The 25,685-nt window shown below is 35.6% G+C and overlaps 1 pseudogene; it reads left to right on the forward strand.

Moving 5' to 3' along the window:
• Positions 1-1,331, forward strand: LOC113291559 (annotated as a pseudogene).
• The last annotated feature ends 24,354 nt before the right edge of the window (positions 1,332-25,685 follow it).

The raw sequence follows: 25,685 nt of genomic DNA on the forward strand, positions 1-25,685 counted from the left end.
ATGGAACTGGGTAATAAGTCTGTTCATAATCATGGCGGCAGTGGCGGCGGAGGTGGTGGTGAGATAGCAAATATGAAATTGGTGGTAAGACATAAAGATCTTGCTCAAATTGTTGCTTGTATCAAATACTATCTTGAGAAAGTTGTTGTTGCTGGTGAGCCTGTCTCTAATCTGCTTGAAATTAGTCGTGCCCATCTAAATGAAAAGTTTGTAGTTTTGTTTTTGAATGAAAATTAAGTTTATTTGGGTTTAGGATTGATTGGGGTTTCACATTTTGACTGACCAGAAACTGTCTTTCAACAAATTTGAGTTCAAGCTAGATATCAAAACCTCCTTTGGATATTTAGTATCGATTGGATACCGGCGCGCTTGTGGAACAAGGTCCGAAGAGTCAATTTTCCACATTGGAGCAACTCTTGGCATGGGAGAAGAAGCTACACCAGGAAGTTAAGGTATGCAGAATTGTACTGCTTGTTTGTGACACAAAATTGAGAACCACTAGACTAGGATATTGAACATTGAATTCATTATAAATTGGAAATTTGACCTTTGATAATTCAGATTTTAATTTGCTTGTGAAGCCATTAGGTGTCTTGTTGAGTTTCAATGTAACGTGGAGCATTAGTCTTAGTCTTAATGATTGCTTATATGTGTTATATGTTGCTTGATTTTTAGGCTCTTGAAGGGGAAAATATTGAGCATGAGAAGAAGTTATCAACATTGAAATCTTTGGAATATAGGGGAATTGGAGAAGCTAAATTGGACAAGACAAAAAACATCTGTAAAGAAGCTGCAGTCAATGATTTTGGTAACATCACAGCTGTGTCCACTACTTCATATGTTATCGTCCAAGTTAGGGACACTGAGCTTATTCAACTAGTTGAATATGCCACGGGTAACTCAATTCTCCTTGTTCAATTTTTTCTTTAATCTACATGCTGCCAGTGTCAGGAAGTTGCTTGCATCTTAATTGTTTAGTGTTTGTAGCCTATCCAACCTTGAAATTAAATAAATCTCATGCTTAAGAATTTCATTTGTCACAATATGCATGACTTTCGCCCGATTATACTCTCCTAGGTGTCATGATATCTTTGTTCTTGTTTGGTTATAAACTCTGTATATGTTGACCTACGTTCGTAGCTAGTAAAATGCGATGTAATCAACAATGGATGTTTGATTTGTGTTGATAGTCACAAAAATCATATCAGAGACTTCGAACTTGTCTACAGCTTGTTCATTAACCATGTGCTAAGTAATAAGAAATTGCTTATTTATGTCATAAAAGTATGAAATGCAGGTTCATGTACATGTGGAGGTCAATGAATCAATAACATGCAGGTTCATGTACATGTGCAGTTGAATTATGACGAAACCAATTATGGTTTCATCTTATTTATGATGAAACCAATTATGGTTTCATCATATTTATGATGAAACCAAAATTGGTTCCATCTATCAATGAACATGTATAATATCTCTTATAATTTTTCTTACAGTTGAAATGGGAAGCAATTGCAGGTGGTGAATTGGATTGTGGAGCTGAGTAGAGTCAGCTAGAAGATGTTGCTGCCGCTGCTTTCAGATTGGCAGTGTGCAAGTGTAGTTGCTGGTATTGTTGATATGGTTATTGCAGTGATGGGTTTTATATGGTTATTGCAGTGACAGGGTCTTGTGACGAGTTTCATTTGATGCTGCTAGTAAGCTCCGATTGTAGCTGAAGTTAATATTATAGAGAAGGTGGTACTGGTGTTGGCTTTGAGTTGGTTCTCTATGAAGAATGGTTTGAGCTGATGCTTGAGAATGGTTTTTAAGTACAATTGCAGGTTGAGAGTGTAGAGAAGAACTGAGATGCCTATGTTGGTGGTGATTATGAACTGCAGCTGGTGATAATCAGAATCCATGGAGGAACTGGTGTTGCTCTGGTTGAATTAATATGGATATTGCAGGTCCAGTTGAAGATCAAACTGAGCCTGAGATGGAGCATTTGTGGTGTTCAGGTATGAGCTTGAACTGAAATGGAAGGCAGTAATGCAGTGGGTATGGGATTTGAAGTGAATTTGTAGTTGCAGGTGCAATGAAGTGCTGCAATACAATGAGGAATTGCCTGTAAACCTAGATGGAAAGATATACCTGGTGAAGTTGAGTAATGGGTCTTGAGACATAACTGGTGGTATTGCTGTTGAAGCGCAGAAACCAATTATGGTTTCATCTTATTTATGATGAAACCAAAATCGGTTTCATCGTATTTCAAAAATGTATTTCTATCCATGAAGATGTATAATACCTCTTAAAAAATTTCTTGCCGGTGATTTCTCACGAAACCAAGATGAAAACAAAATCGGTTTCATCGTATTTATGATGAAACCAAAATCGGTTTCATCGTATTTTTGGGAGGTGGTGGTGGTGGGCGGTCGTGGTGCTGGTTTTGGTCGGCGATGGTCGACAGTGGTGGTGCTGGATGGTAGGGTGGCTGGTATTGGTGGTGCAATTACGTAGTATCGGTGGTGGTGGTGGTGGTGGTGGTCGTAGGTGGTGGCGGTGGTGGTCGACAATGGTGGTGCTGGATGGTAGGGTGGCTGGCAGTGGTGGTGCAATTGCGCAGTATCGGTGGCGGCGGCGGGCGGCGGCGGGGAGCGGCAGAGCGGTGGTGGTCGGTGGCGGCGGTGGCGGTTGGTGGTGGCGGCGGCGGTGGTCGGTGGTGGGGCGGTGGTGGTCAGTGGTGGCGGAGCGGCGGTGGTCGGTGGCGGCGGTGGCGGAAGGTGGCGTTGGCGGTGGTCGGAGGTGGTGGCGGTGGCGGCGGTGGTTATCGGTGGCGGCGGTGCTTATTGGTGGTTGTTTATTTCTTGTTGGGGGTGACAATATAATAAGAATTAAAGTGTGGTTGATTTTTGTTTTTTTTGGGGTGATTTAAACTAGAAGGGTAATATAGACAGTTTATATTAAATGGGGTTTTTGTGAACAATTTGTTTTGTTGGAGTTTTTGTATATGGATAGTGACACCTTTGGGGTTATAACTCGCGGACCGTATCTAAAATAATAAAAGTACTCTATAAATAACATTCTATGCCACAAACAGCGACCCAAACGGACTCCTAACGAAGAAGTTATCAAGAAAACAATAACTTTCCTAAAACCCCCTTTTGAGGCCCTAAACAATAGAATTTGGTTAAATTTTGAAGACCATGCGACAAATTTGTATGTCTTGATCGTTGGGATGTTTCCCATCAATTTAGACCCCACTTGAGCTGAAAAGAAGGTTACGAGGTGTCTAAATTATGGAAAATTAGTAAAACATTGAGAAGGTTATGAGGTGTCAAACTCGCAAAAAATATATTCCTTACTTTTCTTACACTAATGAATAACACAATGATAAGCAGGTTCGTTCATAAGGGAGAGTTGAGCTAAAGTTATCGATTTAATTTCTGAAAATATGAATAATGCAAAAACAACAAAACAAATATGAAAGTGACAATGAGGATGAGAGTGATTAGGGGTTCTTTCTCCACTAGTGAACATGAATCTTCTTCAAAATACGTTTATTAACAATCCTAGATAAGTTATAAGTTCAACAAGTCCATTAAACTCCAAAGTCACTTCGTAGAATAAGTTCTCTACTCGTGTCTAGTCAATCAAGCCACTTTGAATAAGCTCTCTAGTGTAACTTAACTAACCGATATGTTCTATGAGTCGGATTGATCCTAACCACATGCACGTAAGTTCGACATGTTAACTTAGGGTTGTCAAATACATATCAAAATCCACAACATCCCATTGCAACGTTGATGCTTTGCTACTTATGATTACATCATCCTAACAATTATGGATTAAGACTCGTTAACCTAGCTTTAGTATCGCAAACAAGATACTTGATTGGCCACTCAAACAACTCGCAAACAATCCATGGTCATACGCATAGTAGAAGACAAGCAATAAAACAATATTCAAAAGAAAGATCAAATTGATAAAATATCAAAAACACGTCACATAGTTTTGAAATAACCCTAACCAAACAATTATTTAGCTACTGGAGTTCATGGCAAACAATCAAAATACAGATTCAAAACCAATTAAGCAAACCAAATAAACAGCAGGTGGACTGGTGGAATGGTGGTATTGCGGCAGACAGATGGTGATGGTGTTGTGCTGATGTTGTCTGCGGATGAAACGGTGATCGCGAATGAACTGCTGCAGATTTGGTGCTGTAGCTGGCTTTGGTTTGTGAACTGCCAACCCTGTAGTGATGTAGCTGGTGCTGGTGGTATATGGAGTGCAGATGATGTGAAAAGATGGTAGTAATATGCAGGTGGAAAGTGATCTGTGAATGCAGGTGATAGTGATGGAAACAGGGTGTTATGGAGGTGGTTCTGGTGGAGATGCAGGTGGTGGATGAGATGTATGTATGCTGTGAACTGTGAGGAGGGTTTTGGAGAGGAGCAGAGAGCTCCTCTCTGTTGGAGATGTAAAACAGGCGTGAAGGGGGTATAAGGATGATGTCGGTTCTGTAGCTTCCCTTCCCTTTTATAGCTCTTAAACTTGCTCCACAATCCTGTAAAACCGAATCAGGTGCAGCTTGAAGTTTCCTAATCAATCACACTTCTGAAACACACATTAATCAGCCATCGTTCATCACTTAATATCAACGGCAACAAGCTCCACACTTTACTGATTTCCATGACAAGAAAACTATCCTTAAACTCATTCCGCACGTTTCTCCTCTTTCTGCTTTACATTAAATTCCATTCTGACCACACCCACGAACCAATTGAGACTCACAGGCTCATGGCTAGCTGACATTGGTGCAGTGGCAAAGTAGCTTGACTGGTAGCATTCTCGCATCCTGAACTTGATCACTAAACCAGACCCTAGGCCAATTACGTGTTGTTGTAAACTTCTTCCAACCCATCTCGATCAGTCATAGGCACTCATACTTTGCCGGCTTGAACTCTTGGCAACAATAAACTTTGCTTTTTTTACTGATTTCTCGGCTTATAGTAAAGCTAGAACTCGACTCAAATCCACAACCCAACTTTCACTAGTTCCTGACATCTCTGCCTTGACCATTTGTGGACACCAGTAGTATCATGGCTAGCTGATGGCAAACCTGGGGCCACCTGTCGTGACTGAAATTGAATTGATCAGTCGGGTCTTTTCACAAACACCTTGTGTGCCAGATACTGGTAACTCCGATCCGAGCTTGCTGTGTTTCCTAAGCCCATACACATCTCCTTCCCTGCACAATTCATACAATTTAAAACAAACCCATTCATTCAAAGCTCTAATTTCATTTCGATTCACAACCAATGAGCCACATTTCTTTCTTCCCTGCACTTTCGGTGAACAAGTCAGAAAAGATCCTTTGTAATCTGTACCACCAACTCCATGATGTTCTCGGCTTCTAAAATGTTCTCTGACCGATCCCAGAACTCATCAGACTTGAATTCAATAGAGACCCATTCTTTAACAGAACTCATTGACCCGTCAATTCAGTAACAATCATCGTTGGCAGACAACACTGTATAGTATTTCTTTTCAACAAATCTCTGCCGACTTGAGCCAAGACTAACCCATTCTCACAGAACTCAAAGAGTGCCTTGTATCCTTCTCTGTTCATCTTTATTCTCTTCCCATTTCAACGGCAGTAAGAACTCCTTCAGACCTGTATCGGTTTGAACTCTGCCTGAACCCAAAACAGTTCGTGACCCTGACAGCTTCCTTAACTTGGCACATAAGCACCATTTGCGTCACGGCTTGGCAATGGGAAGAACTCGGTGCAACACAAGGAAGAGAACCTTGGCAGAGAACTTGGTTATTAAACAGAGTTGCTCGACCTGATTTTCAGCTGCTAGGTTTATGAAGCAAAGGGGATGGTGGCCCTTAACGAACAATTGGCTCTCTTTAGTAATTCTCTGGTGAGAGTAACTGGCTGCCATGAGCAGTATGATAATGGTGCTGCAGTATTTTTTTCTTTGACACGTTAGAGTGTCGTGTCTTTACACAATTCGAATCAGTCAATTCCAAGTTCACCGACACATAAGGCTCCCAAATAGAAAATTGAGATCTTTTTACTCTTCTTTCTTATCACATGACTCCAAAATACCTACAAAATACAAAACAAGCATAATATTATCAGCTTTTGCTATTGTAATTCTTGTTTCTTAACCGGAACCAATTGAATCACACACAACATCAATTGTACCAAAATTTTGTAAGCCTAAACAATTGATACCACACAATAAAGTAAGATAACAATAGTTTTTCTTAACCGGAACCAATTGAATCACACACATCCACACACACATCATGGAATAGACATCAATTGTACCGAAATTTTGTTAAGCAAAAGCAATAAATATGTATGATATAAACTCAAGCTTTTCTTAAACAGGAAAACAATTAACTAACAGGATTGTTACCTAAGATTTCGCATCCACTTCTCCAATATGTTTGCATTTTCGTCCAGAGAGAATTGATATCGAAATATCATCATGTTATCATCCTTATGCATAAACAAAAGAATAACAACAACCAACCTTTACCAGACAAAGGTTGAAAATCGGTTTAACAATTGCAAGCAAAAGTTGAAAACCGTCGAAACACATATGCTTTTATGCTAAACCAAAACCGATTCAATATATTGTGACTTTTTCACATATTGTTTCTACCAGAACCCCTCATGATTCTTTGATAAAGCCTACCAACATGGGCTATAACTTAATCTTGTTAAATCAAAAACTCACCCAAACCACAAGGGATCACAATATATGAGATCGAATATTAAGGTAGTAAAACCGAAATCAAACATCCCATAAACATACATAGCAGTAAGATAAAAGCATTCAAGCACAAGCGCTATGTAAATCGAAAACTATCACAAGAAAAATTATAAATCAAATAACTTTATTCATAAAAGATAGTTTTATTCATAATAGACTTTATTGAAATAAATCAAAAACTACTGTCTATTTTTCCTTCCTTTTTCTCGAAGAGATTTAATCTTCTTTTACTTGCACCTCAGAATCTTCTTCTGAGACATCTTCTTGTTCTCCTTTTAGGAACTCATCATTGATCGTTACGATTCCTTTAAGAGTTTCTGGATCATTTCTGTATACAAACATCAATTGTCTCTGAATACAGTCTAATTGTCTTCCAAGACGCAAAATGTGAAACATGAGATCTCCGTTACTATAGATTTGATCATATGAGATACTTGATCCCTTTTGAGTTCCACCCATTCGGTTAATGATTTCTTGAGAGACAGTTTTAGTAACTTTCTCATCTCCAAAGCAGTTCTGTATTGCTCTTTCACACATCTTGGTGATGAGACAGGGATGTCCAAGATTTCTATGGAATCTTGTAACATTGAGGGATTCAATGATTTTAAATATTTGATTGATAATTATTCCACAAATATCAATTTGTTTCTTCCCTTCAAGGAGGTAAAAAACCAATTCAGCAAAATCCTTATTCCAAAGAGAGGAATCTCTTGAGCAAGCATAGAGGGTTGGTACGGCAAGTTTACCGAAGATCCTTAAGTGTAAGAGAACGTCTTTGGTTATCATTATTCCCTTTTTCCATTCAAAAATCTTACCAGTGATAATTTTTGAAATGTTATCGTGCTCAGTTTCAGAACCAGTGATCGTATGACCTTTCACCCCGTAGTTGATGATTTCTGATATCATCTTTCTGTTGACATGAAGAAACGTACTTCCAACCAAAGTGTTAAAAGTAAGGTTTTTATGATCAATATTGTGAATATTACCATAAAAGATTCTTACTACATCAGGATAGTATTTTTCAAAACCGAACATATTTCCCCATATTCGATCTCGAACAAACTTCACATAACTGGTTTCTGAAACATCTGGATCGAATCTTTTTTCTTCAGTGAAGCTAACTCCCTTCAAGGCTTGATATCTTCCAAAACATGTGCTATCTACAAAGTTTGTAAAGTCATGCTTCCCTTTGATCAAGTGTGGATTCTTGATTTTCTCAACATCTTCAGGAGATATAAACGGATTCAAGAAAAACTTGTCAATTCCAGAGATTTCTTATCTTGTTTTCTTTTTTCTCATACTTGTGAAAATATGAAATACCCTAGTTACGGTTTTGAGCAATCTTCCCCAATATTTTTGAACACATAGAAAGAGATTATCTTTTATAGGAAGACTTGACATCAAAAATCGGAAATAACTAGTTTTAGGAAAAACTCTCAAAATCGGAAACCGTGGCTTGTGGGGAAACAATTCCGATTTTGTATCTAGGTCCTTCTTTTGGAAAACCGGTTTTCTATGGACTGGATCTTTATTTAGAGTTGATTCCATGTTTTTGTCCAATAATCTGTGTACTCTTTCATTGCCAGAATGTGATAATATCACTTGAAATTTATTCAAGAATTTACTAGATTATACAAAAATAAAATTGAACAAAATATGATATTTGTTAAAAATATCATCAGAATCATAAACCATGTAATATTTCAAAAGATCACTTTCTTCATTAAAACAGTTGTGAGGTGTATGAAGCAATCCATTGTTAATAGAATTATTAACTGAAAACTTATTCCTTGTAGGAATACATATTTTCCAAAGTCGCACCCTAGATGACGAAACATTGACAGAATTGCATCTGAAAATGTGCATGTATATATTTTGGTAGGCCATCCAAAATATATTTAAGATTCCAGATTTAACAAGAACACAATATCCATGGTTCATACAAATCATAAGAGGGCTCTTATGCATTTTCAAGATACAACCTGTTACATAGGCCTTAGTATCATTGTTACTCAACATAACGATATACAATCCTATGTCTATCAAAGGATTATATAAGTAACTCAAGATATACATAAGCATAATTCCTAACATGTTTAGGAATAAGAGTATTACATACTTCATACGTGATTTCCACCATGATCTTATAAAGTAGTCAAATCCTGTTATTACGTTAACTGAATCATCCTTTGGATTCAATTCTTATAGGTTGGATCACACCAAACACAGGTTGTTAGATCTTTTCGTGTTTGTCTGCTCTGATACCAATTGAAAAGGCGAGGGTACCCAAATATACCACAAGCTAAAAAAATTCCTACCTATAAGTCCTTTCTCCGAAAATGATTGTCTATGGACTGAGTCGAGACAATACAACTAATCGGTTCACACTTCGTGTGATCGTCTATGGATACGAGATCGAGACAATGCAACAACAAAGTATGTTTACTTGATACAAAGGTTCGGACTTAACCAAACACAATAGGATTGCTTATCAAGTAAATAAGAATTGACGTTTGTGTTATTTAGTTTAATTATAAATGCGGAAATATAAAGTAAATGACACAACAAGATTTTTTTAACGAGGAAACTGTAAATGCAGAAAAACCCTGGGACCTTGTCCAGAATTGAATACTCTCAGGGTTAAGCCGCTACACAAAATTACACCTAACTTCGTATAGTTGAGACCAAGCAACTAAACCTATAGTTCACCTAGTTCCGTCTGTATTCCCACGCCTCCAACTTATAAATAAGTCACGTACTTGGAACAATTCCTTTGGTTCGTATTTCAAACAGTAAAGGAACAACAAATCTGTTTGGTATCAACTCTATTCAACCAAGTGATATGAGTCGGACAAAGACTCTTCCATTTATCTCAACATAAACTCCTTCGTCGGGTCTAGATCTATCTTATGTTCAATCACCCAAAGGTAATCGTTTAAGATTAAGCCAAAAACACCTTTAATCCGAAGAACCATGTTGATTCCGATCTACTCAATTAATCAATCCAATCTACCACAAGGATAAACCGATTATTAATTGGATCCTCTTTTACCCAAACAAGTATTGTGCACACCAAAGATTATAAAACCCAAGTCAGATCTTCAATATCTTCTTTGTCTTCAAATATTCTTAAATCTTCAATAAAAACCTGCACACAATCACTTGAATCTCTTGTGATCAATCACGCACATAACAGAGTCTGTTAACAATGGATTATCACAAGATCGTCTTTAGAACTAACAACAGTCTAACGATCCTGTCGAAACTCTGAACTAGTTTGAGTGAATCTTATATCAGAAGAGAAGATTATCAAGAATAAACAAAGTAGGTGCAATCAGATTTCAACCACTGTTAGTCAATCAAATCAATCGAAAACAAAAGATAAACCGCAATTATCTAGTTTCCCACCAACGTTACACGCTAGAGCTTCTCAATCCCAAAGAAGACTTTAAACTGAGCGGCCATAAGAGATTTTTCCTAATTAGGTTACTCTCCTCTCCGAATAGGCAGCTACACCAGTAACGACAAAAGAGGACGTCTGTTGTTACGAAGGATTAGTTTGCTAGAAACGCAAACTTTAAGTATTTATAGACAAGGAAGTTTAGACACCAAGGAATTTCCAAAACCGAAAATATTCTCAAGATATTCATTAAAACACAAATTCGGTTTCCATAATTCCTGGAAATGCTTTGTCCAAAAATAATGATCGACATCTCTCGGAAAATCTAATTAGTAAATGCACATTACTAATTCTTATATTTCCCTACAAAATGAAATTAATAACCTTAATTAAAAGATTCTTAACTTACTTATGTTTCGATCCTGGGATTTTCTTCCTTTAGCTATTAAGGAATAACTTTGAACAATTAAAGAAATAATCATCCATAGCACGTGTTCAAAGTATGTCGACATCCTTAATTTGCAAGTTCTCTTTCACACTTACAACCTTGAAACCGATTTGCCACACTTTAAAATTGGTTCATCTGACTTTCAAGAACTATGTGATTGATCAAACAAACATCCAATCACAATCATGGGTTTAATGGTTCTACCAAAACAAGTTTCGGTTTTACCTCCATGTGAGTACTGTGCATAGTCACACTAGCTTTCCAAAATTTGGTTGACTAGGTACTAGGATCGGTTCCCCACATATATATGGTATCTAACTTATATGTGTTACACATATCCATAGGATCGGTTCCCCTTTTCCTAAAAACGTGTTGCACATATCCATAGGATCGGTTCCCCTTTCTGCTATAAACCTTGTTGCACCTCATACAAGGATCGGTTCCCCTTTGTGATGTAATGCACCTCTTACTAGGATTCGTTCCCCTTTCATAAATTTGGTCAGACATAACACAAACCCGATCATACCATCTCAGGTGATTACTTAAGATCGTTTTCACTAATAAAAGTCATACCAATACATAAGCCAGGCCTTTGTGAATAGTTCTACCAAGAACACAAACAAGTTGTGGGCGGTTATACTCAATCACACATATTGGTTGTTCATAAGATATGCAATGAATAACAAATCCAATAACACCTGGCAATTTCCTTTTCGGTTCACAAACAAGTTTATGAACTTACTTCCTTAGAGCACATATAAAACATTGTTCCCTAAGATGAAATCTTCACCTCATACCCATATATAATCGCAATAGCATTCAAAAGATTATGGCGATGTCTTATCTACAAAGTTTAATGGCGATGTCTTATCAATAAACCTCGTATTGTATTCCTTAATACTATGTCTATATAGAGTTCAAATATGCTTCGCAATTATGTTTTCAATATGCACGACTTCAAAGATACATTAGGAAATGAAACAGTTCAAGTCAAATATCACTAACCTCAAGTGGAAGGATGATTGTTGTCGTTGTAGCTCATTGCCTCTTCACATCTTCAGGTCTTCGCAATACTTGTAATGTCTCATATCTTAATACTTTCAAGCTAACCTATACGAAGTTGACTCTAGTACATAATCAAGCGACTCTTAACATGAGTTTTGATTCACTAAAATATGACAACCAAACTTGACATACCAACGCTTTGTGGGTTCAACCGAGCAATGCTCTAACAATATGTTTAAAAAAAATCCATTTATTATTCTCTTAAAATATGTTTTTAATAGTCGTAAGGATGTTTATAAAAGAGAAAATTATTTTGTTATTAATATCTTGGTCGTTTTTGTTTAGTTGGAGTTAATGGTGTTAGTTATGCCATAATAAAGGGTCGTTAACTATTGAAACTCTTGAGTACAAAAATATGTTTTTGGATAGAAAAAATAAAATATGACAGTTTTCTCCTTTGTTTTTTTTTTGAGAGATTAAAAAAAATGCCAAACTGAAAAGCTATAGTAACTTTTTTTTAGGAATGGAGGGAGTATAATCTATTCTGATTTCTGAATGTATAATTATTCCGATTTCTACGCATCATCTGAATTTTTTTTTCAGATTTTCGGCTAGACTCATCTGGTCGCTCCTCTTTGGGGTTTCACAACCTCCATGCTTACTGTTAGAGAAATCCTAATGAACATTGCATGCTGTTGATTTGCTTTTGTGTTCACTTTTATAGTATCGATCTTCGGGTTTCCGTTCAAACACTAGATGGGTTTTCACCTATAAAATTAAAGGGGAATTGTGTGTTATGAACGGTAAACAACTGATTCTCGTGGAAAAAATGTGATAGATACGAATGATTAGAAGACTTTGAAATTAGTTTATGGTGATTTAGTATTTTGTTTGAATACATTTTAATATTGATGTTTTTGTGATGGTTCAGTTTTATTTTTAAGTGATAGATATATGAGTACTAGGAATCTTCATAGCTTGATTAATGATAACTTGATTTTATTATCACCATTTTCTAAGTCTCTTTCTTGGTCACTCTTTTGATCTTCTCTATCATCTGAATTACCTGATAATATCTAGTATGTACAAGCAAGAATTACAATAGCAAAAGCTATTAAACCTAACATAGTAGTTAAACACCAAATAAATGTAGAACCAGTTAATGTGATTATGAATGTGTTTTGTAATGCTGAATGTTGTTGTAATGGTGAAATTGTTATTAAACGAGATTATTTTTTATGCAATGAGATTATCATCAAACAGTATTCCATCTGGGCAACCTTTCGATAACGTGACCTCTGAACGAGAATGAGGAACCTTTTCAATCAATTTAATAGCTTGAGGCTCAAACTATTGGAAACCTACTTCCGGATGATAATTTATCTGTTATTAGCATAAGACTATTCTTCAACACCTTCATTAATGATTTGAGAATAACCCACAGTCCTCCTATGATTAGTCGGTGCTTCAATATTAATATTTCTAGATTGCCTTGAAAGTTGGTGGATACGGTTTCCTTGTGATGAAGACATTTTATGGTTTCTTTGATGTTGAAGAAAAAAGGCTTTAGATCTCAAAATTATGTGGCTTACAAAAATATGTCTATCGTAAGAGATCGTAAGAAATAGTTGTATATAGCCTCCAAGAACTTTCCTTAAGCCTAGATTTGTATCCCCTAATGTCTAGCATTATTAGATGATATACTAAACCCTAAAATAAAAAGCCAACTCTAAAACATCCTATTACATTCTTAACTAACTAATATATATATATATATATATGCATAAAATACAAAATACATCCAAAGAATTCGTTTCAATTCGTTTACCGGCTCTGCAACTAATGAATGAGGTGGTGCACGCGACGTTCCTTTTTTACGCTGGTCAAGGAATAGAGTCTCGAAGAAAGTTGTTAAATCATAATAACTATTTTATGAAGATTTCTTACAGCGTGTTACTAGTGTCATCACCCCTCAATCGAATAATAGGTTGGTTTCTATCTCTACTGAGATTGAAATTCTAGAAACCCTTAAAAGTATGGACCCATGGAAGGCACCAGGGCCGTATGGATTCCCTCCAGGTTTTTATTTGTCTCAATGGGTTATTATCAAAGATGATATTGTTCGTATAATACAAGATTTCTTCACAAGTGTATTTCTCAACAAGAAGTTAAATCAAACAAGACTCATGTTAGTACCAAAGGTGAAAACTCCAAGCTTCCCTTCAGATTACAGGTCAATTGCACTGTGTAATACCACGTACGAGCTTATCTCTAAGATTATTGATAGAATAATGAAAAACTTGCTTGAAAAAGTTATCTCACCGTTATAATTCACTTATGTACCTGGTAGACTCATCTCAAATAACATCTCACTAGCGCATGAAATCATTCATACCCTCAAAAGAAAGAAGAAATGTGAGAGTTACTTAGCATTACAACTAGACATGTCGAAAGCGTTCGACAGACTAGAATGGAGTTTTGTCATTGAAGTTATGAAGAGAATAGGCTTTATAAAGAAATGGTGTACTCTTATACACTAGTGCATCTCGACTACATAGTTATTTGCTTTATTTAATGGATCACCATGTACTTCTTTTCATCCTACGAGAGTTATCCGACAGGGTGATTCGATTTTTTCGTATCTTTTCATCATTGCCATGGGAGCTTTATCAAGATCAATGGAAGCAGCTGAGTACTCAAAGAATATAAGTGGAATCAAGATTGCGAGAAAAGCACCACCTATAAGTCATATGATTTTTGAAGTTGGCTGTTTAATCGTTGTTAAATCTAATCTGGATAATATCTGTAATCTTCAATATATTATCCAAGCATCTAGTACTGCTTCAGGCCAGCTTCTCAACTACCAGAATTCAAGTATTACTTTCAGCGAAAATCTCAGTCAGTATGCTACTGCTAACATCATTGATATTTTACATGTAAAAAAGATGAACCCCGATGAAAAGTAGGGATACCTCTTTCTTACATAAAAAGAAGAAAGTATCCTTCAACTTTCTTATTGATCATATCAAAGAAGATTAACTATATGGGGTGAAAAGATGCAGTCTCAAATCGGGAAGATCCGTGATGGTCAAAAATGTTATCAACACATCATATAAGCTCTTTTAAGTTACCTGAAGATATCATTAATAAAATGAACTTCATACAAATTCAAATCTGGTGGAATAAACCTGCAAAGAAATGTATTTATCTCACAACTTGGTCTGGTATGTGTCATACTTATGCAGATGTTGTCCTGGATTTCAGAGATATGCGATGTTTTAATCATGATCTTTTCGCAAAGTCTGCTTGGAGACTCTACACAGTGAAAAAAGTAGTTGGAGTGGGTCTCTAAGTGCCAAATACTTCAAACAAGTCGTTCCTCTTCATGCCTCTGAAAAGGTGGACTCTACATGGTCTTGGAAGAGTATCAATTCACAATTTGACTTTATTTATACTTATAACTTCTGGTATGTCGGTAATGGTACACAAATTCTCATCTGGCATGATAAATGGGTTATCTCTTTGGAAAATACACCTTCCCCATCTAAAAGTGCAGTCAATCATCAAATCTACGCATATGTCTCTGAGCTTATAGATGCAGGTAGTAAGAGTTGGAAGAAGGATCTTGTTATACAACTATTTTGATCAAGACATGGGTAGAAAAATTCTAGGCATGAGAATTTCTCTTCATAGTGAAGATGAACTGGTTTGGACAAAGACCAAAGGTGGACGTTTTACTGTGAAGTCAGCTTATCAAGTGTTATACAATATAAAATACCACAATGAGGAAGATCTGACTATAAATGGTACTCTTGATGTTTGGACTCAGATTTGGGGTTTGAAAACGATGCCTAGAGTAAAGTTATTAATGTGGAAGTGTGCTAAAGACATCCTTCCATCAAAGGAAAAAATTAATAGAAGAATTCCACAAGAAGATATCAAATGTAGCAGGTGCAGTTATGCAGTGGAAACCTCTATGTATATTATCTTGGAATGTCCATATGCGAGAGTAGTATGGTTTGGTACATGATATATGGTTACTGATCAACAGTGTGATTCTCCAAAAGATTGGATCTGAAGTTGGATTGATCACTCTGACAAGAAAATGGTGTCTAAGATGGTTGTTATCAGCTGGCATTTATGTAAGGATAGATGTTGTGTTGTTTTAGAAAATAAACACTCATCTCCTCAACAACTTATACACCACATTCACTCCTTTTTAAGAGATTTTGAAACTGTGTGCAGATGTAAGAATAATTCTGTTAGAGTCTCTGTTGCCCCTAGATGGTCTCCACCTGATGGAGATTACATTAAAACAAATATTGACGCTTCTTTTTGTTATAAAACTCAAAATGAAGATTATGGTCTAATTTTCTGTAACTTTGCAGGTACTCACTTAGCTTTAGCATGCATGAAATTCAAGGGTCTATCAGGGCCGAAACTTTTGGAGTGCTTAGCTGTCTTGGAATCTTTAAAACTTGTAATGCAGTTGGAGTATAAGAAGATTATCATTGAAGCAGATTATCAAGCTCTAATTAAAGCAATCCAGGGTGAAGAAGCTGAAGTTCCTTGAGAGTTAAGAGGGACAATAGAAGACACTATGTTTTTTTGTTTATTTTCATTTGATAGTTGGTCAAGTATGCACACAAATAGACTTGCTAATAAGTTAGCAGACAAGTTAGCTAAATATGCTCATAAGAAAGTTTTGTCTGATACTTGGCTTAGAGAACCTCGTATACTCTTGTTAAACTTCATTCAACACGATAGTGCCTAATCAATATATTTATGGTTTTGGATAAAAGAATAATCATATAATAATGATGATTGGTAGTTTGATGTGATGATAATTTGATACAACTACCAAAATTTTATTATAAATATTGTTTTATACATTTATTTTGAGATGTGCATCAGCTAAATCTAATGATTATGGCAGAGACTTTGTTAATTTTGAGATGTGTATCACCTCAATCTAATGGTTATGACAGGACTTTGTTAGTGTTTTCATAACGTCGAATGCACCATGGAAACTTTTTTTTTTTTTTTGATAAAAAGGTTATATTTCATAAATCAAGTAATATAATATAATAAGTTTACAATGTCATCTTTATCAAAAATATTAGACAATATACCTGATTTATTAATTTTTCCCCCAAGTTGCAAAGATATATGTTGAAGACTCTTGATTCTTGCTTTCTTAGCTAGAGTATCCTCTGCCGAATTGTGTTTTCTGCTTATGTATCTTACCTTAGCTTGTGGAAGTGTATCCAGAATCGCTTCAACTTCTTTAATTGTGTTTTCAGCTTCCCAAGATATGTCCTTACAATTCTTATTGAAGAAGTCGGCAATACCTTTACAATCTGTGACAATTGACACACTAGAAAAAATATTATCTCTTAACCAAGAAGTAGGTTTTAACATTGTTTTTGCTTCCGCATGAACTGCTGTCATTGCTTTATCTGAACCCGCTTCGATATGCATAAATTCCACTTATCTACCGAAAATAAAATAAACGTGAATCCCATTGATAAGTCTTCTTTCTTGAAAGAAGTATCTATAAATATAATCCAATCTGTGTTTAAGGACGCCAAATTTGGATCAAATAAAACTTCATTTCTAGATAAAGGAATCCGAGGAGATGTAATTGAAGATGTTGAATTTAAAAACTTGTTAATATGCTCTATCAACATTATCAAGTTTGGCTCATTTCTTTCGAATACCACTCAGCATCTATGCTTCCAAATAAACCAGAGTATGGTAGCAATTCTATCTGATATCTGAGAAATATTCGGATCCTCCATCCAATTTTTGACCCAATTACTTATAGAGTCTGTGAAAGGAGGATTTTTAATATGGCTTAAAATTAAACCAAACCAAATGGCTCTCGCAAAGGGGAAAGATGTTGTTCATTCTCTTGTACTTGAGAGTTACACATCTGACAGTCTGCAGAAATGTTGGAAATATGATCCGCTAGTCTACTAGAAGTTGGTAAAGCTTTCTGAACTAATTTTCAAATGAATAATTTAATTCTTGGAATTGATTTAATTTTCCATAATTTCTTCCACGAAAAATTAGCCTGGTGTCGTTATCTTGTTCCTGATTTATAAGAAAACTGTAAATATTTTTCACTGAAAATGCTCTTGAAGAATGATGCCTCCATTTAATCTTATCTTTATCTCTGCTTTGAGTCGAAATTGCAAAAAAGTTTTCCTTAGTGGCGGGAGTGAAATAATCGTTTATTTTTTCTAGATTCCAAATATCTTATGGAGTAATTATATGTTTCAAGATAAATACGAGTATATATGGTTGTGTTTAGAGTCGAAGTATAGTAAGGCGTACCTATAGATTTGTCCACCTGAGATGTTCCTTGTTCATCCTAGCCATTGCCTTCAAATTCTACCAGAATATCCTTGATGCGTGCCAAATCCACGCTTCTTGCCTCATTTACGAAGCGATCAATGATCTATTTAGCACATAATAATAACGGAAAATGGGTCATTTGTCCAAATATTTTTAAAACATGGTTCAAATGGACGAGTAAAAATTAGTGTGAGTGAAACGGACACCAAAAAAATAGCAAGAATGAAACTGAATTCATCATGGCTTAAACTTAAAAAAGAGCGAGGATGAAACTGGTTGCATCTTGATGTAAATTAAAAACGAAAAATGGATCATTTGCCCAAATATTTTTAAAACTTGGTTCAAATGGACGAGTAAAAATTAGTATGGGTGAAATGGACACCAAAAAAATAGCAAGGATGAAACTGGAGTCATCCTGGCATAAACTTAAAAAATAGCGATGATGAAACTGGATGCATCCTGATGTAAATTAAAAATAAGAAAAAGTATTTGAAAATGGGTAGGATGAAATTGTTTACATCCTGGCTGTTTATACATTTTTGTCCATTTAAACAGTATCAAAATCTAAATATCATTTTCACCCAGGAATTGTTGATTTTGGTCTTTTTAACCAATTTTGTGAATTAAAAATAAGAAAAAATATGTCAAAATGGGTAGGATGAAACTGTTTACATCCTGGCTATTTTTACATTCTTGTCCATTTAAACAGTATCAAATTGTACATGTCTTTTTCACTCAGGGATTGTTGATTTTGATCTTTTTAACCAATTTCATGGAATAATAATCTTGAACTTCCTCTGATTTACCTGTTCCCTAATCTAACCATTTACCTGTTCCCTAATCTAACCAGAGAGTGTGACAAATATGTTCGGAGGTTCTTGGCCTTTTGTGAAAGGCGGAGCAAATGACTTGTTGTGCGTGTAACAGTGTCCAAGATACACAACTTGCTGTTGACTAGCAACAAGACACATTGGTTGCAACAAGTGATGATCAAGTTTGGAAAAATCAAACAATATGACTAGGTATATCCTGTCAATTTGGCATCTGTCAATCGAGTCTTATTCAAAGACGTCATGCAACATGCATTCGCGGGACGGTACAAGGTAGTGAGGTATTGTACACATTGACATCTGCAAATGATATGACTACGAATATCCTATTACATGTGGACGAGTACATGTGCCTTCATTAGTGCGTAATGAAGAGTAAGTAAATAAAATTGCTTGCACCTAACAAAACCAGAGAAGAAATAGTAATGGTATAACTGACCTGGCTGGTTTGGCCTATCCGATTTAATTTATTTGGGGTATGTTACTGGAACAAAAAATAGGTTTATTAAGAGATAAAACTACCAATTTACTCTCTATCAAATATTAATACTACTAATTTATCCTCATTAAATCCTATTAATAAAACTAAAAACAAAATCATAAAATCAAAATCAAATTCATTTTCATCTCCATCTCCACTTCAACTGATTCTTTTTCTCATCTTCTCCTCCAAAATGAACTATCTTCGAGTGCCATAGAAGCAGATAAAATGACACAAATCAAGTACTTTTGTAACAACCCAATCCCCTAGATTAGGTTTTAGCAACATGCAATCACTCAAAATTTGATTTTTTTTTGAAATCAAAGTGTTCTGGGTTTATTAGAATCAGTTTATGTTAATGTACTTATGAACTGATTTCATTTAGAAACGTATTTTGTTCACGCCCACAAAGACCGATTGTGCTGAATGTCTGGTTGGAGAAAATTAAACCAGAATCGGTCTAGGTTAATGTCCACATAGCTCGATTCTGGTATGGAAGAGATAACCGTTTTTTCTGTATATTTTTTGGTTAGAATCAGATTACATGTATGTCCACATAACCCGATTGTACAACTTTTGATTTCTTAGCTGTTATGCCCACAATCAGATTATTTAAGGGTCCACATAAACCGATTGTTATTGATGTTCCCCAAAATCGGTAGATATGGTACACCTACATAAACCGATTATGGGTTGATGTGATGAACATCAACCACAATCAGTTTATGCTAATGCAAATATCAACCGATTCATTAACCATGTTTGAATTTTTACACAAATCTTGAAATTTTTATCTTTATATTATAGAGCATGAAATTATGAATTGAACGCAAAAAGAATGAGGTCATAAAGACTTCGGACAAAGAAGTTATGAGCAAAACAGTCGCAGAAATGCCCAAATTTATAATCGGTTTATGTGGGCATTAACATAAACCGGTTCTGGCGAAAAAAATTACATAAAAACTCTTGAATTTTACAATCGGTCTAAGACTTCTAAGTCGATTCTTAGAATCTGTTTATGTGAGCATGAATATCCACCGATTCTGGTCTAGTTTTTGCAAAAAAAGAAAAAATCACGAAGCAAGATTAATTAATTTCTAGTTTAATTTGATTAAACATCAATTAGTCACCCGATTAACACTAATCAGGGGTAAATTAACCATTATGTAAAATAGTTGAATAAGGGGTTACCCTTTTTACCTTTTAATGACCCTTTTTGTCTTTTAGTAACATGCCCCAAATAAATTGTATAGACCCCAAACTACCTAGGATAATTAAACACTGAAGAAGATTATGATCAAAGTTAGTATCATCACTACTAAGTTTCTCTAGGTAAAGAAACATAAAAACACACGAAATAGAAATAAAACGAAATTAGCCAAGTTTTAGCAAATTATTTTGGTGCATTTTTTTTTATTGGAAAAGAAATTCAATATATGATGAAGTATTTACAGGATTCTACCAGACTTGGTCCCAATTTGAGGTGAGTAAAATTTAAGTGGACCATATTCCCAGCAGCAACAGCTTATGTGAGGACGACATCTTTTGCATCAATATCCAAATCTTTGTCAATCTTGAAAGTGTGGTTACCCTCAAAGTCTTGAAATTATGATTATCTTCAAACGTGTAACCATTTCGTTCTTTCCATATATAGAACCCATGACACAATAGCTGGAATAAGCGATCAAGCTATTTTGCTTGATGATGGATATCATTTCAGCACTTAGCTAAGTCGTAAAGAGATTCAGTAAATGTCTATGTCCATAAGTATAGAACAAACATTAGATGCAACTTTGCAGTGGATTAGAGTATGGTTTTGTGTTTCCTTTGAGTCCCCACAAAGAATACATGAATCATACACATTGTACCTTTACGCCTTAGCAAATCTTAGTGTTCAACTTGCCATGAATTGTAGACCATATAAAGATGCTAATTTTTGATGGAAACGAGCTTGGAAAATATTCAGCACCGTCCTCTTCATTTGAATATAAAGATTTGACCGAGAACACTCCATGCTTATCGAGACGACATCTTTTTGTGTCGGGAAGAGAGTCACGAGTTGGTGGAGTATAACCAAATAAAAGGAGAGGATTAAAAAGTGCATCTACCGCAGGACTTAAAAGGCATCTCTTGAAATCAAAGTTCTAGTTGCCTTTAGCTGAAACATGGTAAGATAAAGAAGCAAATTAAGGTAATTGAGCTCAGGATAACTGACAGCCAAAGGATACACACCTATCCACTTATCGTGCCAGTAAGAGATTGTAATATCAGAGTGAATAATGAGGCTGAAATTAAGGTTTATTAACTGTCTACAATCTGCAATGGTTTTCCAACAGGAAATGACACCATCACCACAAAAAATGTATAAGTTGTGTACCTGGAGAGAGAAATTCTAGGGTGATTTTTCAACAGAGTGGACTAAAGTCTAGGTTTTAATTTCTTCACTTTCTTCACTAATTTCAGGTAACTTCTATATCATATTTTTGTCTATTTATCTAATATCAATGATGGGTGGTTAGTTTTTTTCATAAATTCATCGAATATGGTAGTTAATTCTGCCATTGATGGGTCTTGGAGATCTAAAGTTAGTAACTTCATATCTAAAAGAATGGGAACCTTGATTGATCGTACTTCTCTTCCTGAAGCAAGTAAACATGGTGATGATACTGCAATAATGATTCCGGATGAATTAATGGATAATAGTTTGGATGAATGGAAGTTTAGTCTTATAGGCAGGTTGGATTTCCAGAAATTGAAAATAGAGCTTGCTGATAAGGTTTTGAAAGATCAATGGAAGTTAAAAGGAAGTTCTCAATTGATTCCGTTGGGAAAAGTTTTTTTTTTTTGTCATCAAACTTGATCATGAAGATGATCAGAAAAGAATTTGAAGTGGTAATTTATGGAAGGTGGAGAATCAGATTATGAATATTAAGGAATGGGAACCAAACTTCAAGCCTGGAAATAAAAACTCTTCAACTTCTTTCGTATGGGATCTTTTTCTAGGTTTATGTATTGAATATTTGAAGGAGGAAATCATTTTATCCATTGGTAAAACAGTTGGTAGACCAATTCAAGTTGATGAGACAATTCTGAAGCTTGAAATTAGTTACGCAAGTGTGTTGGTTGAAGTCGATTTAGCTAAAGAAATCCTTAATAGAAAATGGATTGGCACAAAGTATGGAGGATTTTATCAATCCATTAAAATTCCTAAGGTCCCAAATTTTGTGGGCATTGTAAGATTGTAGAACATATAGAATCAGAATGTAGAGTTAGTAGGAATGATCAGAATAAGCCATAGGAAGGGGAAATTGTAGATGAAGGTATGAAATTTAGAAAGAAAAATAAAAATAAAGACAAAGAGGAGAGAACTTTTGCTGGTACTTCTGGTATTAAAGATGATCTTATCAACGAGAACATGATGGTGGATACTAGCATTCCTGTTGTTACCAATGAAGGTGGAATCAAGTTATATAAAGATTTTCATGTTGTTGATGACAAGGAAGATGACATTTCGATCAATGAAATGCTAATGCCAATGGAATTAACCAAGGCTCAAGTGCTCCATCCTGTGACAATTCTGTTAAAAGGATTTATGATAATGTGAACAAGGATGTTAGAGTATTGCTCGGTCGAACTCGCATGCGTTGCTATCTCAAGCATGTTTGTCAATGTTAGTGATCAAAACTATAAGTCTTGATTTCTAGTATACTATAGCTAAGGTCTCAGACTAGGATAGAAAGTGTAGTTGAGCTCAAGAACTCCATGGAAATCATCATACAAGACGAAGGACTACTCAAGGAACTGGTAGATCTTCATCACCTAAAAGGTATGTGGAGACTTGAACATATCTATCACTCAAAGTCTATTTATCTCCTATCTTGAGACAAAAGTCGTTTTGCTATATAGACTTAGATTATACACATTTGGTATTTCGAGCCGAGTTTACCTCGCCTATCTGTTTCTCGAAATATGTGTTGGTAAAGCTTTCACTTTAGCCAAGTTCATCTTCACCTAGTGACGAAAGTCATGTTATGTTTTAATTACTTTGAAAATTGCTCTGACGAGAAATGGTTTGTGAATACAACTATATAACGTCCTCTGAGAATATTTCAATGATTGAAATCAGAGTTTAGACTATATAACCATTTGGAATATATGAGCATTGTTGTGGAAACACATATATGTATAAATCCTTATTGCTTGAACCGAAGTTTGCGAACTTTGTTGATCAAGTGAACCAGAGTAGTGCGTGAGCTAAGTCCGCGAACCCAGTCCGCAGACTGGCGAAGTTCTCAAACCCGAGAATTTCTGCTGGAGTTTGTGAACTCCATCCGGGAACTTAAGTCCGCGAACCCAGTTCGCGAACTTGAGTAGGTTATGTCTAAAAACGATGTTTAGTGAACATATCTTTATAAACTAAGGAATGCAATTGCATACCGTGGCCATAGAGTTCATGAACCAATTCATGTCAATCAAATCGTTTTTGCTTCAATTGTGTCTTGTGTAGTACATAAGATTTCCTTTCAATTGAACAACTCTCTAACTAGTTCATTTGAGTCATTTGAACTAGTTATGGTGAAGAAGAACATGGCTGATATGAAAGTGATCATATGGCTAACCATTTGGTTAACTATTGTTGAACCAACTAATGTACAAGTTTGGGTACGGTTACACAAGCCCAGGAACGTGCATTTCATTTGTGTATAAAAAGCTATGTTTTCGATCTAACGGTTGATAAATATTAGCTTGAATCTAATAAGGTTTTCATCTAATGAATGAATATTGAATGCTTTATTACTAAGCTAACATTGATTGCAAACCCTGATTTGAAAGACTATATAAGGAAGAACTCTAGCAACTGGGAAACCTAATCCCCACACATTCTGTGTGATACTAGTTGTTCTAAGCTAGAGTCGATTCTCCTTTAACCTTTGGTTTCTTCTTCTAAAACAGTTTAATGACTTAAGGACTTCATTGGGATTTTGAAGCCAGACCGATACTACTTTTCTTGTAGTTGTGTGATCTGATCTTACTGTTTCTATCGTACGAGTATAATTATAATAATTGGCTTGAGATTTCTATCTCCGATAGGCAAGATAAAAAGTAATCACAAACATCTTCGTCTCATCGTTTGTGATTCCACAATATCTTTTTTCGCTGCGTCGATTAAGACTATTGTGAGGTGATTGATAATAATAGGCTGTTCTTCGGGAATATAAGTCCGGATTATCTATTGGTTCTTGTTCACCTTGATTTATCACAAGACGAAACAAAACTCGTAGGTATATTCGTGGGAGACGGATTTATCTATTATCATAGACTTTTCTGTGTGATACAGATTTGTTTATTAAAGTCTTCTACTTTGGGTCGTAGCAACTCTTAGTTGTGGGTGAGATCAGCTAAGGGAATCAAGTACGTAGCATCCAGCTGGTGTCAGAGACATGGGAGCATAACTGTACCTTGGATCGGTGTGAGATTGGTTGGGGTTCAACTACAGTCGTGACCGAAGTTAGTTTGGAGTAGGATGGTGTCTGTAGCGGCTTAATACAATGTGTGTTCAATCTGGACTAGGTCCCGGGGTTTTTCTGCATTTGCGGTTTTCTCGTTAACAAAATTCTGGTGTCTGTGTTATTTCTTTTCCGCATTATATTTGTTTATATAATTGAAATAATACAGGTTGTGCGTTGTTCAATCAATTAGAATATCTGAACTTTTGGTTGTTGATTTAAATTGATTGACACTTGGATATTGGTCTTTGGTACCATCCAAGTTATCTCTCTTTGATAAAGACTCGCAGATTTCTATTTGCTTGAGTTAGATCAAATCGAGAGATTGAGATATAAACTCTTTGATATACTTTTCTATTGATTGAGTCTAACTATCTAGTTGATTCTCTAGAAAGTATATTGGAGTTCGTCCATACAGATTGCTAAGCGAAATATTGGGTGTGGTTTTTAGACCCCCGCCTTTTCAATTGGTATCAGAGCAGGAAAACACGTTTAAGACCTTACAAGTCTGTGTTTGTAGCGATCTGACTATGGACGATAAAGTCTCTGTAACGCTTCACCAGGTTTAAAAACCAATCGTAGAAGATGTTTTGATAAACTGGTTACTCTCCAGAAAAGGTTGGATAAACAAATCCGGATCAACTCTGATCTTGTTGCGGAAATTGCAATACTTAAGGATTTGAAACCCAATATAAATCCTTTAATGGATGTGAGTAACTCCAGACGTTCTTCTCTGAATAATGATCATATATCATGTGATAAACAACGAGTAAATGTTGTGAAAACTGATATGACTCAGAACTACTCTGCCAAACTAAAACGTGTTGTCCCATGTTTGTTTTGTGATTCCTCTAATCACTTTCACCATGTTTGTGTATCTT

This window comes from Papaver somniferum, chromosome 6 (assembly GCF_003573695.1).
Source record: "Papaver somniferum cultivar HN1 chromosome 6, ASM357369v1, whole genome shotgun sequence".
Classification (NCBI taxonomy): domain Eukaryota; kingdom Viridiplantae; phylum Streptophyta; class Magnoliopsida; order Ranunculales; family Papaveraceae; genus Papaver; species Papaver somniferum.